Raw genomic sequence first — 7,310 nt, forward strand, 5'->3', positions numbered from 1 at the left:
ACCTTTATTTATGAAGCGCTGTAAATTTACACAGCGCTGTACATACAATCTTTTTAGTTAGATGATTCCCTGCCCTCAGGCTTACAATCTAAAAAGACATGACACAGAAGGAGAAGGGAGTGGTGGAGGGAAAGGGTAAGCGGTCCAGCAGTTCCTCTCTACTTCCGAGGCCTGGACCAAGGCAGATGGACTGAAGGGAGGGCTTGGCTTCAAAATGGAAGGTTAATCTTCATCCAGGGAAAATACATACTCTCAAGTAGGATAATACATATACAATACATAGCAATACAGGAAATGGTTCGATAAACAGGCAACAAAAGAACATCAGATAGCAAGCGACGATTATGCAACGCCTGGGAAGGCTTCTCTGAACAGGATGGTTTTCAACTCCGTTTTGAAGTTTGCTGAAAGAGACCCCAAGGGCCATCAAGTTCAACCCTTTCTGCCGTGCAGGAATACACAATCCAAGCATTCCTGACAGATGGCCATCCAGCCTCTGTTTAAAAACCTCCAAAGAAGGAGATGCCACCACCACCTCGGCAATATTGGAGTCACCAGCCTGTGGCATAATGAATCTGCCTTATTGTATATTGTATACAATATTGTGCATTTCAGTTGGCCAATAAAGATATCACTTTTTGTGGGTTTTTCAGACTGCGTGGCCATATTTACCAGGATCTGTGGCTGGCATCTTCAGAAGGTGCATCTTTCTCTGACGATGCCAGCCATAGATCCTGGTGAAGCATCAGGAATAAACTCTTCTAGAACATGGCCACATAGCCTGAAAAACCCACAAAAAACAAAGGTATCATTGGTGGGGGTTTTTGTTTGTTTGTTTGAATCTGCTTTGGGTTTGAGTCTAAACCTATCTAAAATGCTGAACACTATACTCAAAACGGATTCAGTAGCTTACATAGAATCCTAGAGGTAAAAGAGACCACAAAGGCCATCCAGTCCAACTCCATTCTGCCATGCAGGAATACATAACCAAAGCACTCCCAACAGACGGCCATCCAGCCTCTGCTTAAAAACCTCCAAAAAAGGAGATGCCACCATACTCCGAAGGAGTGTGTTCCACTGTTGAATAGCCCTTACTCTCAGGAAGTTCTTCCTAATGTTGAGGTGGAATCTCTTTTCCTGCAGCTTGCATCCATTGTTACGGGTCCTATTTTCTAGAGCAGCAGAAAACAAGCTTGCTCCCTCCTCAACATGACATCCCTTCAAATATTTAAACCAGGGCTATCATATCACCTCTTAACCTTCTCTTCTCCAGGATAAACATCCCCAGCTTCCTAAGCAGCTCCTCATAGGGCTTGATGGTTTCCAGACCTTTCACCATCTTGGTTGCCCTCCTCTGGACATGCTCCAGTTTCTCAACATCCCTTTTGAATTGTGATGCCCAGAACTGGACACAACATTCCAGGTGAGGCCTGACCAAAGCAGAATAGAGTGGCACTATTACCTCCTTCCATCTCTAGTCACTATTCTCCTACTAATCCTGCCTAGAATTGCATTGGCTTTTTAGCTGCCGCATCACACTGTTGACTCATGTTTAACTTGTGGTCTGCTAAGGCTCCCAGGTACCTTTCTCATATAAAGGGGTTTTGATAACTCTTTTTAAAGTTCAAGCCAAACACCAAAATGGACTTGCCTCCTCGTTGGCATAGGACCCCCTCCTTGCTCTGGGAAGGCTGGACATGAATAATAAACACTTCCTTCCTGAATTATTAATCCATATGATTTGCTCGTGTTATTCTCATCTGCTGAAGTATTAGCTCTTGAAGTTACCAGAGGACTCCCACAATCACAAACCTTCCCTTAAAGGCTTGATCATCCACAGAATGAAAAATCCCTCTTTTTATACATAGGAAGCAAAGAACGCTGCAACATTCTTTCCAGGAATTAAATGAATATTATTATCTGGATTCCCCCAGGACAGAACAGGACAGAGATAACCTGGATCTCAAAGGAGGTTTCTTTTTGTGTTGCTAATGGAGTTTAAGAGAGTCAGCGTGGCAAAGTAGCTTGAGTGTTGGCCCAGAACTCTGGAGACCAAGGTTTGATTCTCTTATTGGCCATGAAACCTCTTTGGTAATCTTGAGCAAGTCACATCCTCTCAGCCTCAGGGAAGGCAATGGCAAACCTCCTCTGAATAAATCTTGCCAAGAAAAACCCATGATAGGTTTGACTTAGGGTCACCATAAGTCAGAAACAATTTGAAGGCACACAACAACAACAACAACAATGTGGAGTTTAAATTGTATTTCCTGGACTTTACAACTGTCCCCTGGAGCCCACATGGCCAAGGAGGAGGAATGGCCTCTGCCTGCGTGGATATCCCTCTGTACCATCCTAACTGGGAACAACTATAACAACACCTTGAGAAAATGTAGACCTAAGACTCCAACATCATCATTTCCCCTCACTCTTTGTCCTGTTTGATTTTTAACCCCTTTGCCTGATGAAGAAGCTAGAGGAGCTTTGAAAGCTTGCATCATGTATTTTGTGCATTTTGGTTGTCCCCATAAAGGCATCACTGTTTTGTGGATTTTGCATTATTATCTGGAGTGCATCAAGGGGTGGGGGAGGTTACCTGGAGCCAAGGGGCTTCCAGTAGGAAGAAGTGACTCTGCTCTGCATTTACCTGCAAAGGTCAAAGGCACTTTCCATGGTTCTGAACTATTGAGAACCTACAGAGGATTCCTTAGACTGAGTCTGCAAGGATGCCTACAGTGGATTCACTGCACCGCTGACATGGAGCCACCAGGCATCAGCGGTTAGTACTACAAAGTTTGCCCATAAAGACAGTCCCCATACCCTTGCATAACCTTACTTTTGTACATGATGCTCTATCCATGTCTTCCTTTAATTTCATCCCTTTCCCTTGATATTTATTACGTTCACTCACAACTCCATGCGCATACCCAAGGGCCAGGAAGCAAGCAAGTGGCACTCAAACAAAAGTGCAAAGAATTCCCATTAAAACTAACAAAACCAATCTGCAAACAAGCCCATGCAATGTTCTAGCCCACAACGAATGGAAAAAAATTCTGCACTGATCCTTCTGTGTGGATATACAACCCAAAAGAGCCATTGTCTGCCGTTTTCCAAAGGCACCTGTCCACAAATAAAGAAACACTTTATTTAAACCTGAGATAAGAATCTTAAGGTCCTCCAGCACAACTCTGTGGCTAACATCTGGCATTAGCTGACCATAAAATTGCACTGGAGCACCGACAAATGCCTAGAGAAGTGTTTTCTCTAGGAATCTCTAGCTCTTCCAGTGCAGCTATATGGTCAGCTTCTGGCAAAGTGGTGCTAGAGAAGCTAGAGATTCCTTGAGAGAAGATATTAGTCAAACCCGAAAATAACCAAATATGCGAAAGTCAAAACTGCACATGTGGAGGACCAACTGTAATATTTTAAATGGGTTGAATTGTGTTGTTTGTTCAATACAATCTAAATCTCTCTCTCTTCTTTTTTTACTGCAATTTTCTCTCTTTTGTAAGCCCAGTTTGGAAAAAGTCAGGGCATGAATAAAGTCACAGGTGGATGGAGTTGACAATGGTGCCCTTTCCAACATGTAACTCAGCAGCTTGGGGAGGGAGGATTCTGCTGGTTGCAGTCCCCCAAAAAGTAACTTTTGTCAAGTTTTGCTTGACTCCGACAATGCAGTTGGCCCAGAAAGCAGGTTCTTTCTCTCATAGCTTTCTACCAGTGGCTACCTTCCTGGTCCAAAGCCACCAAGGGTATCTAGGTGGAGGTGTTAGGGTCATGGACCCACAAGCATCCAATTTTGGGGGATCTGCCCCCCAAATAAAGGACCACCATCACCCATGTGGATGGGGCTGCCTCTCCCAACCACGCTACAAAAGAGCGTCCTGCCAACCAGCCTTCAAGAGGGTCTGCCCCAGAAGAACTGGCCTGCCAGAGGGACTGGAGATGGAGTTGCCTAAGATCATCCGAACACCTGCCTTTCAAAGCCAACCTGAGAGCAGCCATGACCATCACCAGCCCTGTGCCCCTAAGTGAAGCTCTCTCCTTCCGGGGTGAGACAGAGTTTGCAGTGCAACTCCTTCCTGGAGCCAAGCTTGGATGCTGGGGCCCCATTCGCACTACGAAATAACCCGGTTTAGAAACCGGGTTATTTCCCTGTTGTTCAGGCTTGCACTGACTGCAACCAAAAAGCCCATTTAAACCGGTGCATTTGGCATCAGATTCCTTAGTGGCTCTTTTTTAAGGACCGCAATGATCTATATAGTGTGAGTACACTATTGGATTGATTCGGATCGCGCAACCACTGCCCAGGAAATGGAGGAGCCTCTATTTTGATCTGGAATGGTGGCGAATGGAAACTTCAAGCTGGATTTAAATGCCACGGAGAGATTTGCTGCCTTAAAACGTATCAGTGGGAAAGGTGAATTGATTTTGAATTGATTCACAGATGCCAGTCTCTCCATGCAAAAAGCCTAAGTGTGACTGTCCCCTGGAACTCCCTGCCACAGGAAAGGGCTGGTGGTCGGTAAGTGGTTCCAGTATGCTCTTTGATCCCCAAAGAGAAGGGGGGATTTGTTTCTATTTTTATGTTATTTCATTTTCCGTTTTTATTCTCTCCCCAAATGCCCTGGACTGGCACTGTCAGCCCTCCATATCCACAGATAGTTTTATCCCTGGATTCAAACATTCACGGCTTCAAAACATTTTTAAAAATATATTTACATTGCAAAAAGCAAACGCTCCGCTCTGGACCTCACAACAAAATCCAACTCCCAGAATTCCATAGCCTTGAGCCAGGGCAGTTAAAGTGGTGCCAAACCAGGTTATTTCTCCAGTGTGAATGCAGCCCTTGATTTTGCCGTTTTATATAAGGGACATTGTTTTACTATGGCATTGTATATTCCCACTTTTAGGGGGAAAGTGGGTACTCTGTGGCCAACATCTGGCATAAGTTGTATAAAATAATAATAATAATAATAATAATAATAACAACAACAACAGGACTTGAGCATCCACAGCTTTTGGTACAGGAACCAAACCCCGAAGGATACCAAGGGCCCACACTGTCCTTGAGATATCTGCTGAAAGATACCAAAATAAAAGGGTTATGGAAAAAGCTGCAGAGTTCTTCTTGTCTCTCAAAACTGACAGGGCTTTACTACATAGTTGACATTTTTATTGGGAGTAGATAAAAACCAACTGTGTAAGATCTCTGAACAAGGGAGCTTCTCTGCAGAATAAAAGGAGCATTTTAGCAGTCAGAGGCGGCTTTACATTTTCCCTACTATTACAACAATGTTGATGCCTTTTAAATAGATTTCAGTACGTTCCATATTGTGCATGCATTTGTATATTTGTGTAGGTATTTTGGCCAGCGTGGTGCCATGGTTTGAGCATTGGATTATGATCCCAGAGACCAGGATTCAATCCCTGCTGGACCATAAAAACTTACTGGGTGACCTTGGGCAAAGTCACACTCTCTCAGCCTGAGAAAGTGGCAATGGCACACACCCCTCTGAACAAATCTGGCCAAGCAAACGCTCTGCCTTAGGGTTGCCGTAAGCCAAAGGTGACTTTGGGGCAAACAACAATTTGTATTTTATCACACATTTGCACAGTTACAGGTTGTTACTTGAGACCTGGGTTCAAATCCCGGCTCAGCCACTGGGCAAGTCACAGACTCTCAGCTTCAGAGGAAGGCCATGGCAAACGCACTCTGAAGAAACTGGCCAAGAAATCCCAGGATAGGTTTGCTTTAGGGTTGCCATAAGTCGGAAACAACTTGAAGGCATACAACATCGTCATCAACAACATGATCTCTGGGCTGCAAAAAAGGTATTGATCTATTGATTGATGGGTTGGTGGCAGTTACAGCCCCCTCCATTCCAAGGCAGGGAGTCCCAGGGACCAACCTGGTTTTTTATGGGATGATGGAGGTCCCTTTCCTGTCTCTGGAGGCCCAAGGGACCCAGTTGGGCTGGCACTCTTTCCTTGGGCCAGGCTCCGCTTTGTGCCCTTCTCCTGAGACCCGGGAGCCCTTCTCGACCCCAAAGGGACCCAAGAGGCAAAAGCCTGGCCCTCGCCAGACGCCCCCCGTCCTTCTCCCTCCTCCCTCTCTCTTTTTCCATCCATCCATCCATTCATCCTTGCTCTATCTTGCTTCCTCCTTTTCTCTCACCATACTCCTGCCTCCCTTCTTTCCTTCTTTCCTTCCATTTTCTCTCTCTCTCTCCCTTCCTTCCCCTTCCTCTTCCTCCTGCCCTCGTTCCCTCTTTCGCTCTTCCTTCCTTCTTTGCTCGCTTCCTTCCTTCTTGTGTCTCTCTTTTTTCCTTTTCCCCCTCTTTATTTCTTTCCTCTTTCTTTCTCCTCTTTCCCGCCCTTCCCTCCATCTTCCCCCCTCTCTCTTCATTTCCTTCTTTCCTTCCTTTTTGCCTCCGTCTCCCTCCCTCTTTCCTTTCTTCTTTCTCTTCTTCCTTCCTTTCCTTGCCTTCCCTTCTTCCTCGCTCACTCACCTGGCTCCTCTGCTTCTGCCTCCTCTGGCTCCTTCTCCTTCTCCTTCTCTTGGCCGATCCTCTCTCCATGGCCTCGGGCGCCCTCTCTCTCCCTCTCCCTCTCTTCTCCCTCTGAGCCCCACTCGCGCCGTGGCTCGTCCTCTCCTTCCTCTCCCCATTGGCCAGCAGCCCAGCCGCGTCACGCGCCCAACGGGCCAATCAGCACGCCCGCGGGTGACGTCACCGCCGCAGCTCCACCCTTCGCACCGCCGCCTGCGAGGAGGACTCCTCTGGATGCAGCGATGGATGCAGGGATGGATGGAAGGGCAGGGGCCTCCCGGGCAAGAGGACGCCTCTTCAGCACCACGGACAGCAGCGCCTCAGGCCCTGCCCCGCTCAGCCTCCCCTCTGCCTGCCTGCCTGCCTTCCCTCCATCTCCTTCTCTATTCCTCCCTTCCTTTTATCCATCTCCCTCTCTCTCTATCCCTCCCTCTCCTTCCTTCCTTCTCTCCATCTCTCTCTATTCCCTCCTTTCTTCCTTTCATCCATCTTCCGCTCACTATTTCTTCCTTCCTTCCTTCCTCCCTTTTTTCCTTCCTTCTGTACATCTTTCTCTCTCTCTCCCTTCCTTCCTTCTTTCCTTCCATCTTCCATCCCTTCTATCTCTCCCTCCCTCCTTCTGCCAATCTTCCTCTCTCTTCTATTCCTTCCTTTCTCCCTCCCTCCATCCTTCTGTCAAGCTTCCTCTCTCTTCTGTTCCTTCCTTCTTTCACCCCTTCCTTCCCTTTGGATGGGAAATTGCTAGCCAGGCCAGTGCCAAGA

General features: G+C 46.7%; 1 protein-coding gene across 2 annotated transcripts in view; it reads right to left on the reverse strand.

Moving 5' to 3' along the window:
• LRRC24 (leucine rich repeat containing 24) overlaps positions 1-6,546 on the reverse strand; it is a 44,337-nt gene extending 37,791 nt beyond the window's left edge. For both annotated transcript variants that reach the window (XM_042461533.1, XM_042461532.1), the window contains exon 1: positions 6,510-6,546. The gene's annotated coding sequence lies outside the window, so the exon portion shown is untranslated. The remainder of the gene's footprint in view (positions 1-6,509) is intronic.
• Between the last annotated feature and the right edge of the window lie 764 nt (positions 6,547-7,310).

This window comes from Sceloporus undulatus, chromosome 4 (genome assembly GCF_019175285.1).
Source record: "Sceloporus undulatus isolate JIND9_A2432 ecotype Alabama chromosome 4, SceUnd_v1.1, whole genome shotgun sequence".
In the NCBI taxonomy this organism is placed as follows: domain Eukaryota; kingdom Metazoa; phylum Chordata; class Lepidosauria; order Squamata; family Phrynosomatidae; genus Sceloporus; species Sceloporus undulatus.